This window comes from Marmota monax, unplaced genomic scaffold (assembly GCF_021218885.2).
Source record: "Marmota monax isolate L192 unplaced genomic scaffold, Marmota_monax_Labrador192_F-V1.1 WCK01_AAM20220418_F8-fsc00003, whole genome shotgun sequence".
In the NCBI taxonomy this organism is placed as follows: domain Eukaryota; kingdom Metazoa; phylum Chordata; class Mammalia; order Rodentia; family Sciuridae; genus Marmota; species Marmota monax.
Genome location: NW_026694084.1, coordinates 23,144,946 through 23,158,391, shown reverse-complemented (window position 1 = coordinate 23,158,391; position 13,446 = coordinate 23,144,946).

Sequence of the window (13,446 nt, the reverse complement as noted above, 5' to 3'; positions counted from 1 at the left end):
TTTTGAACAACCAATAAAAAAATAAAATGTAAAAAAAAAGTGGTGAACTTCTTAATCTGGCAGAAGAAATGTCTAGGCAGCACAGCATTCAGGCGGTGGCATGGATATTGCTGGTGGCTTTTAGCCAAGTTTATTGTGATAATCAGGAGCAGAAAGCAAAGCAGAGAGATTTTTAAAACTTGGACTTCAAAGGTGAGAGCAAAATTGGGGCTAAGAAAGTTGCAGATGTTAAAGATCTTACTTCCACTAAAGAAATGCTAAAGATTTTTCCCAGAGACAATAAGAAAGATGGCTTGAGGGCATCTCAGGAGCGAGCAAGACCACACCATCTCAGGCTTATGAAAGTGAAAGTTTTCTTGAGAAGAAACCAGTGGGGAATCTTCCTTGCACAAGGGGGCCTAGGAAGTTTTTTCAACATGCTCAGCCACCCAGGCACACAGAGGCTGATGCACCCAGGCACACAGAGGCTGAAGCAATGCAGGATACTAAAGTTAGGGGGTCATGGAGGCTTCCACCAAGATTTCAAAGGAAGGCCAGGGAGGCCAGGAAAAGTGCAGCAGGGCCAGAGTACCTGCAGGCAACTGCTGAGAGGGCCAATATGTGAAGATTTGAGGAAGAAGCAAAAGCTGTAGTGGAGACTAAGAAATACCAGTAACATGGGACATCATCCTAGGAAAGCTGCATGAATCGGGCAGAGACAAGCCAACAGAAAGGACACATGGGCTGCAACCAATAAGGCCATAGGGGCAGATCTGCACAAACCCTTTGGACGGAACATCATGATGCCATGTGCCCCCGATGCCAGAAGTGGAGCTATAGGACCTGTTTGCCCAGCTGGATTTCCATCTTGCTTTGGTCCTATCCCTTCTTTCTATGCCCTTATATTTGAATGGAAATGTCCATTCTGTACCTTTATATATTGAATACACTTGTAAATTGCTTTTAAATTTACAAGAGCTTACAATGTAAGATTGACTTGAGCCTCAAAAAGACTTTGGACTTGAATTTTGAGTAATCTCAGAACTGTTGAGACTATGAGGACTCTTGGGAATGGACTAAATGTACTTTGTATTGTCAGATGAGTGTGAGATTTTGGGAACCAGGGGCAGAATGTTATGGTTTATATTTGGAGTCCCACAAAAGCTCATGTGTGAGGTAATGCAAGACGATTTGGAGGAGAAACGATTGGGTTATAGCTTAACCTAATCTGCTAATTGATCCCTGATGGGATTAACTGGGTGGTGGCTGGGAGCGGGCAGGGTGTGGCTAGAGGAAGGAGTTCATTGAGGGCGCTGCTGTGGGGTATATATTTTTTATCTGAAGAGTGGAGTCTCTCTCTCACTCTCTCTGTCTTCTGATCATCATGTGAGCTGCTTCCCTCCTCCACATTCTTCCTCCATGTTGTTCTGCTTCATCTTGAACCCCAAGGAATGGATCCAGCCTTCTATGGACTAAGACCTATGAAACCATGAGCCCTCAAATAAACTTTTCCTCCTCTACAATTGTTCTGGTTGGGTCTTTTAGTCACAGCAGTGAAAAAGCTGCCTAAAACACACGAGAAAAACAATTTAGAGGTCAGGGAAAGGTTTATGTTGGCTCCTGGTTTCAGTCCAGAGGTCTCCTTGCTCCATTGCTTTGAGCCTGGGAAGGGGCAGAGCATCATGGCAGAGGCATAGTAAAGAAAAAATTTTGGTGCTCACAGCAGCCTGGAAGCAGAGACAAAGAGAGAGCAAGGGGCCAGTGACAAGAAATAACCTTCCAGGGCATCCCCCTTCTGCCAGTAATCTACTTCTTCCAACCACACCTCTGCCTACAGTTTCCACCATCTCCCAGAAGTCAATTCAGCTGTCAATGTGTCAGTCCACTGATAAGGTCAGAGCCTTTGTGACCAATCATTTCCCAAAAGCCCCACCTCTGAACACTGCTGCATTGGGGACCAAGCTTTCAGCACATGAGCATTTTAGATCTAAACCATAACAACAGGTTGCCAGGAAGTAAACCACAGCATATATTGATAGACCATATCATCCTTTCTCCAAAAATATTCTTAAGTTAAAAATCTTGCAGCTATAGAGGCCTAAGGGATTCACTGATTTAATTGCTAACAACTTATGCTTCCATCTACTACCATTGAAAGATGACTGGTAATGATGAGTTAATTCTCACAGGACCTACTGAGAGAATTTGTTCTTTTCACATGTCTGTAGAAAACTGAAATCATTAATGAAAAATAAAAGATGATAGAATAGGAAGAAAGCTTTAAGAAAAGGGAATAAAATCTACTTGAAATAAAATGCTCCTGTCCCCTCATCTCTATGCCCATTTATTTTCTTCAACAATTTTTATGCTCATTTATTCTTCCCTAAGGAGCGTTTCCAGTTTCATTCCAAAGTCTGGCTCCAGCTCTTTGTATATACATTTAATTTTTAAGCTGTGAAGTGCAGTATAATATGCCCAGTGCATTGTAACAGATAAATATTTATTGAATTAATAAAAATGATACATATTATTTTGTTATTTTCCTTCTTCACATATGTATTTTCTTCTTTCATTTATGCTAGAGCAGAACTAGGCACTGCTCTAATAGCTGCTTAGACGATTTGATACATTTATTACTTCCTGCCTTTCTCAATCACTATTTGACTTCTGGACTTTTGTAACTGAATATTTTTTTTATTTTCCAAAACTATTTCAAGTGTAGGAATGACAAGGAATCCAGTAGAGATAGAAACGCAGAATGTGAGCTGTATTAAGAAAGAAGAATTCTTAACAGAGATAAATACCAAAATGGCAAAGAAACATTCTTACATTTTTTTCTTGTTCCTCTTTGTCCATTCTTCCACTCCCTCCTTCTGTCATCCAGGTTTTTCAACATTTCTGTCCTTAGACTGAAGTAATGCAAATCCATGTTGCTAATGTTCTTCATACATTTGACTTCTCAAAGCTATGCCTATCCTACCTAGGTGGTAATGGATTGCAAGAGTTTCTAAGAGACATCATAGCAAGTCAGTCACAGAGCAAGCCAGAGGAAGCACCTGGGTCTGCTGCTCTTCCATTATGAGTAGCCTCATTAGAACAAGCCATTAGATCTTTGTCTTAGATCTTCAAGATGATGCATGGTCATCATGACCGCTATAATTAGAACACTGTTTATGGAGTTTTACAAAGTGCATAGCATTGCGCTTGGCACTAGAAAATCAAGAGGTCATAAGAAATACCTTCTTCACAGCCTACAAGCAACTTGAAGATCCAGTGTGTGCTTGTGCATGTGAGGATGGTAACTGAAAATTAAATTTTAAAGTTTGGAATTGGAAACTTAAATTGGAAGATTAGTGAAATTTTTCAACTGGCTATCCTTAAAATCGTGCAATATTAACAGAAAATGTAGAATAAAAATATGCAAATGAAAAAATAAGAAGTAAGAGAGCTTTTATAGAAAATGAACTCTTTCTAATTTTTAGCCTAACTTTAATTTTGATTATACCCTTTAAATTTAAAAAAAGTTAAAATATCAGACTGCATATGCTAAATACAAAACAAGTAATTGGTGTGCAAGCAACAAATATGAAAGTTCACATGAGAAAAGAGTCTGGGAATTATCCTGGATGCTCCTCCAAGTAAACTTAGTACATACAATTTCCATCCTCAAGGAATTAAAACTCAATACAGGTTGTTATGTCACAAAAAAAAAAAAAAAACCAAACTGTAGCCACTATGTGACAAGGAAACTTTTCTGAATTAATGATATTTACTTTATACACAGTCTTCCAAAATAATTCAGTCTTAACATGTTCATAAGTATACACAGACCAAAAGTATCCAAAATATCTATCAGATAGTATTCCTGTATATGTCACATTGAATAACTAAAGCTCATTTGTCATTAGATGATTATTAATATACAACAAAATGCCATAAAACTTCTTTAAGATGCTTTTGATGATTGAACATCTTATTTCTCTCAAAAAGGTCCAATTTCATCCTTGCCCAATAAAATTGCATGCTATCTTTTCAGCAGCATCCAAGCCTAGTGCAAAGTTTCACTTGTCCAAGCCCCACCCCGAGACTGAATCAATGATTGCAAGTTGTGACTTCTGTGAGCCTGGCAAGGAGGGACTTCTGCAGTCAGCAACCCAGGCTTCTCTCTTTCACAGGCTTGGGATGTAGAACAAGGTCAAAATATTTAATTTGGAAGCGACATATTCCTCTGCTGGTTTACCTTAGGAGGTCTCAAACATTGAGCTATTTGGTTTACAAAGAACTTCCAGACAAAAGAGATTGGTTTCATTCAGGCAAGGAGGACAAAACCTGAAAAATGAAACACTGTTCATGGCTCTTGATTACAAGTGACAGAAATCCAATTAAAACTAGTTTAATCAAAAAGAGAATTAGTTCCCTTTATTGGAAATCCAGGGGAGAATCTGGCTTCAGGATCTCCAGTTAATAAAGTTTTCTCTCTCCTCTCACTCCTATTCTTGTGGCAGCTTCTCTGTATGAATTAGCTTCATTCTCTCAAGCTATGGAGGCTGGGGATGGGATAGTCAGAGCTGGAGAGTAGAATTTGAAGAAACATACCTAGAAGTCAGTTGGCCATTAGCTACATAAATACAGAGCTCAGGAGAAAACTATCAACTAATAATTTTCATAAAGCATGATGTCACAATAATGTATATGTAGCATCATCTAAATACAGGCACTTTACTAAGCAGTAAAACTCACAAGGCCTTCAAAATCCTGTGAGGTAGTCTCAGAGATTTAAGTGATTTGTCCAGATTCCCATAACTACCAACCTGGGGGCTGCCATACTCTAACCCAGGTCAGCCTGATTCCTGTACTATGTGACAATTGACCAAAGTGTAGGCTGCTACAGATCTGCAACCATCCTCCCCAACAATTCCCATCCACAAAGGGAGCTGCCTTGCCCGAGGTTAGGCCCCTTGATAAGAGGTATCCAGGTCCAACCTCCTTTCCTTAGTTTGGAAAACTGCAAAGAATTTCTCACAGGGTCTTCTGAAGCCTCTGTCTCAACTGCACCTCACTTCAGTTTCTACTTCCCCTGCTTCCTTACACGCACTGTTGCCCTGTGTACCCCTGATAAAACTCATGTACACAAAACCCCATCTTAGAGTCTGTTTCCAGGGAGCCAACCGAGGACAAGTTCAAAGCCTGGGATGTTGACCTTTATTATAAACTACCTCTTCAAATCAAGATTGTTGACTTTGCCTGTTTAACTACAAAGAGATATTGAGAAATGAATCATGAAGTTTTGAAAATGAGCAATTTCCAAACAGGGGACAAAAAAAATGGTCCCATGACATCCTCAGAAAGGTAACATAATTTTATGTGAATTGTGGACACAGTCAACAATTTTTCAAGGTAAATATTTTATGTTCTCTATTACAAAGCTGAGCAGAAGGCCTTCATCATATTGCTTTACCCTTTTCTGTCTTCCCAGCAAATTAAACTGTTTGATGAACTACCTAAACTTTGAAGCTTCTCCTTTGTGCAGTTTTACAACACCTAGCTCCCCTGCACATTGGAAACTGTTTGGATACAAACTGTTTCCTTGAGGAGCAACTGTGGAGTCATGTACTTTAAAATCGCTGGGAATTTGTTAATATTTGTTCAATTCCCATGGTATGTAACATAGGCACAAAGTGGCCAGTTCCTAATCTTAACCTGAGTTGCAACAGAATTCACACAGAAAGACGAGGAGCAAAGGGCATGCTGTTCTTTTAGTACTGGAAGGGTATTTCAAGGTCATCTGGTTCCTCCAGAATTTTTTCAGAAAATAGGCATTTTTTTTCTTCCCTCTCAATATTTTCACTAGCAAATGTTGGTCTCCGTATTATGTTTTCTGGAATTCTAGAAAGTCTCCCGTTTCTTCCAAGTATTTGTCCTCATTGGTTTGACCACTAGAGGTTCTTTTTCTGATGTCAGAGAAAGTTGTCGAAGGGACCAGAAACCCTTTAAGTCCTTTCCATCCTTGCAAGTTCAGTATGAGTGTGACTGAGTTTATCAGAAACTTTCCAAAGAAGGGATTTTGATGAGTAGGTTATTGGGTAGGAAGATGGGGCAGAAAACCAGCACTGGAACCATTTTTCTCAGGAGACTTTACAGACATCCCATTGGAGCCTCAGGTGACCCTCGGGAAGGAAAATAATTTTAGAAAAATAGGTAAAATTTACAACATATTATCTCTCTAAAGAAGCAGACAGTGGCTCCAGATGTGGGCTTACCTAACTTAATAGCCCTTATTCTAACCACACCCAACATGAGGGGAAACCATCATGTCATCATGGTGAAGAGAAAGCAGGAACAAAGACACAGAACAAACCCTTCCCTCATGAATGTCACTGGACCATGCTTCAGGACTGAAGGCAGCAGAGAGCTCCACAAAGCAGGGTCAGAAGACTTGGGGCAAATGTCTTCTTCCCAACAAATAGAAAAAGTTCCCATGAGCAGCGTGTGGAAAGGCCACCTTCTCTGTAAACAAGGACAGGAATGTCTGTAAACCTTACTCAGAAGCCTGAGATAGTAGATTTTTGGTCATTTATTGCCTAAATCACCATTTTTTCCCCACTGCCTGCCCTCAGACAGAATTGTACTCTCTGACTGTGACTTTGGAGGCAGGTACAGAAGGAATCACCGAAAGGTATCTGAAGTAAGTGCTTTCCTGAGCAGGTCCCTACGTGAAGCTACAGTTCATTCTCAAATAAAATAGTATTTTTCAGGGTGGGGGGGAATTGTTCACTGCTAAAGTTATTCACAGTGACTGTCCCTATAACAGCAATAACATTTAAGAGTTTGATGTCAAAAATGTTCTCCTTGGTTGTGCAGAAATATCTCTGAGTCAACTTTAGTTCTCCGAGAGTATAGGACCCTTATGGGTATCATTAGGATCAAAGTTCATCCAAGTTCAAAGAATTTATACTAAGATTTTTATGCATTATCATAGTTCTAGCCACCTTTTCTCCTCTTGGGATGTCAGACTTAGAGCTCAATAGTGTTCTGATGGAGGGAACATAACATAAATAGGGACATAGGCTTGAGAATTAGATAACAGTAAGTCTCGGTTTTACTATTCACTAGGATGTAGATTTGGACAAGTGATTTAATCTCACTAGGCCTTAGTTTCCATGAGGATAAAACAGTAATCCACAGGGATCTAATAGTGTCATCTTGAGAGTTAAATGAAATAAGACTTGTTAATCCTTTAGTGTTATCTCTTCAACTCTCACAACAGATTTATGGATTTGGAGAATGGAATTGAAAGAGACTTGACCTGAGATTTTGCTTCCCTGCCACGTGAGCATGGTCCCTCAGAAGAAAATGTGTTCCTTAGGCTGACAGAATGGATATTGAAATCACTTCCTTGACCCACCTCTGAACAAAAATCCACAAGGTTAGTAACTAAGGGGCAATTTCACAACTTTAAAACCTCAGTTTACATTTCCCCCCAAATAATCTACTTTTTAAAAATCAAGGTAAGAAGAAGAGAGATTAAATTTTACGAAGCCAAAAATATAAATAATCCATCAAAAAAACAAGTGCCTCCAAAACTCGTTTCATGACAGAAAAGCAAAAATAATCTTACATTCAATTCTAGAAAGTAAATGTTTTAACCTTCTATTTCTCTTCTACTTGTAACAATAGAAGTAAGATAATTACCCACCTGTAGGAACATTTTTCAAACACACATGTCATCTCTGAGGCTGTGTGCTGTCACATAGACTTTAGAATTCAGACTACCTGACTCTAATCTCCACTTTATCGTTAACTAGCTGTGTGGTGATACTCAGTACTTCTGAGCTACCAGGCTCTCATCTTTAAATTGGAGATATTAATTGCTACCTTCAACCGACATGGTAGGCTCATGTTGCCTTGGCAACCATTCTTCCACACCTTTTCCAAGCCCTCAGAGCCCTCCACCCAGCGGAGGTGAAAATTGCCATTCACTTTCCCAGCTTCTCTCATAATTAGGAACAGGAATGTGACTCTTTCATGGCCACCATAACATAATAGGAAGTCTTCAAGAGTGTTCTGGAAGAAAGCATTCCTCCCTAATAAATAAAAGAAACACAAGAAAAAAATATATTGTGTTATGTGGAGAAATCAGCCACAATGGTTTAACCATATTTGGGCATGTTTTCTGTTATCTGCAGAACAAACACCCTAACTTCTATATTTTTCCTTTAGAGATCCTGAAGGAAGAATAAGTGAAAAACTTCAGTGAAAGTTCAAAGGTTATAGTGCCTATGCATAATATTATCCTTAAATCTATTACTTTTTCTGTAAAATTAATTCTACTCTTCCCAATAGTTTGTTGATTCAACTACCTACCAGTTACTTATTTAATTATTCTCAACCTGTTTGCTTGCCTGCAAATTGCAGTTAATAATACTTACTTCATTGGGTTATTTCGAGAAACATGCAAACAAGATGCAGCATCTATCACTAGAGGTGACTCCCTTTCAAAGTGAAGTGGCACATCCTGATAAGGTCCAGAATTTCTTGGTGTTGATGGAACTGGATTAGAAAATTGCTTAGGTTCTTTGCAAAATTGTCCATAAATAAGGATCTGGCAGAGTTGAACAAGTTAGCAGGTGAAGAGAGGAAACAATGATAAATAGCTATTTCAAAGGAGAATGAGTCCAGATTGGAATGTAAAATGGCCTAGCTGCTTTGGAAAACAGTGGGGAAGTTCCTCAAAATATTAAACACAGAGTTACCATATGACCTAACAATTCCACACCCCAGGTATATAACTAAGAAAATTTAAGACAGTCATTGAAAAAATTACTTCTTCTTGTGTCCATGGATGGTAGCACTACTCACAGTAGTGAAGAGGTACAAGCAACCAAGAAATCCATTGATTGAGGAAAACATGAACATGTGGCATGTTTATACAATGGAATATTACTTTGCAATAAAAATGAAGTACCAATATATACTATGTCATGAAGTACTGACACATACTACAACATGGATGAACATTGAAAAGAATATGCAAAGTAAAAGAAGACAGTCACAAAAGAGCATAGTGTATGATTCCAATCATACACAGTGTTCAAATTAGCAATCTAAAGAGAGAGATTAGGTTGCCCAGGGTTTAAGGGAGAGGGTGAAGGAAAGGATTGGGTATCAATTAGGGAGTGACAGCTAATGAGTATAGGACTTATTTAGGGGTGAGAAATAATTATAAAATTGGCTATGGAAATGATTACAAAAATCTGTGAATATAGTAAAAGCCATTGAATTGAATTGCACATTTTAAGTGGGTAAATTGTGTGGCTATGTTAGTTATATCTCATCAAAGCTGTTTTTCAAAGATAAGCATAGAGGAAAAAATGGCTTCAATGTCAGAGGATGAGAAACATCCTCAGAAAAAGAGATCAACCTTCAAATATTTTTGCAAAAATGCTCCTGTTTATAACCAATTTGTGGAAGTCAAATGTGCAGTATAAGATAGTATTTGGAGCAATTTTATAATTTACCCAAGAAAAGGTATACCAAAAAGAAAAAGAAAAATAACTAATCAACACTTGATACATCCTTTATTCTAATTAGTGCATTGATTCATAACCTTCAGCGTATTCATTGTAAGAGAAAGTATCATTATTTGCATAATATTTAGTTTCTATTTAAAGATAACATTCCAACTGTGTTAATCAGATTTTCATCTCTGTGACCCAAATACCTGATAAGAACAACTTAGAGGAGGAAAAGTTTCTTTGTGGCTCACAGAGGTTCAGTCCATGGTCAGCCAACTCCATCACCTTGGGCCTAAGGGGAGGCAGAATACTATGGTGGAAGGAAGGACAGTGGTGGAGGAAAGTTGCTCACCTCATGGTGGCCCAGGAAGCAGAGAAAGAGAGGAAGTGAGTGGCCACAGGGCGATGCATCCTTCCCAGGCATGTGGACAGTAACCCCGCTCCTTCAGCCACGCCTACAGTTACCATCCAGTTAGTTCATTCAAACTGGGATGGACTGATTAGGTTATATCTCTCATAATTCAATCATTTCACCTCTGAATATTCCTGCATTAAGAGGATTTGAGGGACACCTCATAGCCAAACCACAACACCAATCAAGCTATTTGTTGATGATTAGTTAACTACCAGGAAATGTTGGTATCTTTTTAAATAGATTTGATTTCAGAGCTTCTTTCCTGGTACCAATTATTTTAGATAAGAAGTTAGATTGCATCTACACAGGTAGAGACATGTTCTTGGAAGTTGTCAATAGCTCTTTTACATTTGGTGATTCATGTCAAGGATCCCAAGAGGAATCCTTCCTAAGAAGCAGTTTATATGTTTAGCTTAGTATACATTTCCTAGAACTTTCTTTAAAGACCAGATCTTATGACAGAACTATTTTGAGGAGAACCTAAAACAATCCAATCCAGATCTCCCAGCTCCATGCCTAGCTAAGTTTTTTCTACAATACCTCTGTGACATTTTAAATAACATCCTTCAGCTGTAACAAGAATTTAAGGATGAAATCTCCTGAAGAACAAAAATGAAAACATGTGCAGATTGAAGGGGCAACTTAAAGGGCTATTGTGGTCATTAATGTCCTCTGGAACTTGATACAGCTATACACAGGGACACACACACAGGGTTTTGACAAAGAGATGCTGCTGAGTTTTGCTAGAGCTTAGATCCCAAAAGTTGATTTTAATTTTTGATACTGCCCACCATGCTGCTGCCTAAAGCAAGAGATATTGCTGAGTCTTCAAATGCACTTGTGTAAAGTCATATTGTTTAAAAGGGTTTTCTTTTTTCTTTTGCTTGCCACATCCGAAATTCTAGCTTTAATAGAAATACTCTTTTTAAGAATCAAGAATTAAGGGGAGGAAAAAAAGAGTTGTAGAGGACGATAACGAAAGCAGTTATCAAATATTTGGTATCAAATACCAAAATGTTTTCCTAGGCCCACATGACAGATATTGCTAATCCATTGCTTCACTCTGCCAATGATTTATTGTAAATAAATAAGTAGGGAAACATTTACCATCACTGCTTATGCTACTGATTCATAAGAGTCCAGAAGATAAAGTGCTGATTGCTCTAAGTTATTAAAATCCTACCTATTCTTTAAGACACAGAGCAAATTCCATCTTCTTCACAAAGCCATGCAGGTCCAGGCCCAAGTTCTATAGCATAGACAGCAGACACATGGACATCTTGATAGACTTTACATCAGAATGCAAATCTTGGCCCTGCCACACCTTGCTAAGGGACTTCTGTCTTTAAATTTTAACAACAATGAAAGTATTTTACTGGAAACTTATATGCAATGCAATATTTCTAATCCTTACAAGCAGGTGACTATTATTATTCTCCATGGTAGCACTGAGGAAACAGCAGTAAATAACTGGGCTAGGGTAGCACATTCAGTAAATGAATCTCCAAATTTCAACAAATATGTATACTCCAATTTATTATTCTACCTCTCTCACTTCATATATCACTTAATAGATACTCAATCAGTAGTGGTGCTTATTACATGTGCATTAAACAACATTTTGGGGGGGATTTTAAAGACCATATTAACTAACCACTGTGTTCTCAGAGGGGCTGAACTTCACACGTACAATAGGCAACCTGGACCTTGAATGTTACATTCTACGAATTCCATGCATGTATGACTATGTCAGAATGAACCCCCTATTGTATATAACTATAATGTTTTAATAAAAACATTAAAAATAGTTTTTTTTAAAAAAACTGTAGCAGAGATCCAAAAGCTATAAAATTCGAAAAATTAGATATCTGCCATTTCTCTTTTGTTTCTTCTTGGGGAAAAAAAAAGCATTCATCAAAAATGCAAAACAATTTGACCATCATTTACTATGTGAAATCCAAATTGATTAACTGGGTATAATAAAATATTTCAAAATATTGCAATTGACAATTAATGGATGCTATAAAAACAGCATCTTTTAATAGCAACGCATGCTAAAATTTCATCAATCACATGTTTTACTCTGGATACAATTTTTTAAAATTTTAAGACAAATCAAAAGAAGAATAATATATTTATAAGCAGTAGTGTTGGGCAAGAATTCCAAAACTTTTATGGAATATTTCAGCTCTTTTTTTAAGTCCTCAAGGCAAGGTTTGGATGTCAACTTGAAACATGTAATTTGTAACAGAACGAATTCCATTGAGGGCCAGAAACTACTTGGGCTTAGCAAATGGGAGTTTTTATCTCTTATCTCTCTTGCCCTTGGCAATGTTCTAAGAAGTCTAGTTTCTGGGGGAAAAAAATGGTAAATGTGATCAAATTAAAAATTGACGCTGATGAGGCTGAACTTTCTCAAGCATCAGCTATTTGTCTTGGATACCAATCCACTATATTAGACCAGAGGACAAACTTCTAGTAATAATTGGATGGGACTTTTGATGCATGGAAGCAATGTGGCATAGTGACAGGAAAAAAGACCTCTGTCTTTGTGACAGGAAAAGCAAACAAGGATCTGAGCTTGATATTCGTAGTACTTGTACAATTATATAATATGCAAAAGCTAGTCACTGAAAGCTCAGCTTATGCTGGGGCATGGTTTTAAATATTGGACCCTAAAAGTACTCCAATGCTCTGCTTCTTCATATTTAATAATTCTAATAAGAAACTAAAGAAAATGTAAATGAATCGCTTACCAAAGTCCTTGGAACATGGTGGATGACTGATAATAACAGCTAATATAATATTATTATTTCTTTTTTTTTTTATTCCCCTACGTATAGCCCATTGATTTTCCTATCTTTTCACTTCCCCGCAAACCCTGATGTTCTCTCTTCCTGACAAAGCTTGAATTTCCTAATTAATCATCATAGTTGCTTCCCATGATATTTAATTGACAATGCACTGTAGTTCCCTTGGCCCTGACTATTCCTCTCTCCCTCATTTGGCAAAGCCGCACCCTGGTTAAATTTCATTGCACACATTACACCTGAATTTCTGTGGCTAAATGCCTAGTTTCATCTTAAACCCTTCACCTCCATTGGGTACTGAAAGGACTTTCTTAGTTTGTTAACTTTCCCAATTTCCTGGGTGGCCTGTGTCTTTTCAAACCTCTAACATCTCCTTGATCTTGACTTTTTGGCCTTTGCTGTCTTTGCTATTTCTCCCCTAAAACTGTTGACCTGGGAGTGCCCTCAGGCTTTCAGACCTCTTCTCCATCTGCATTGTCCCCTGGGGTGCTGATCTTGTCCAATCTTAAGGCTATGAACACCATCTATTTTGGTGATTACCAAATACTTATCTCCTGTCTAGACTTCTCCTTTGAAGTCCTTCTGCCTTTTCAACATCTCTACTTGCAAGTCTAATCCAGGGTTTTTCAGCCTCAGCACTATTGATTTTTTTTTTTGTTTGGGATATTCTTTATTAGACATTTGTATTATGCATAGTTTTTGACTGGTGATAAATTCTTTTTTTTTA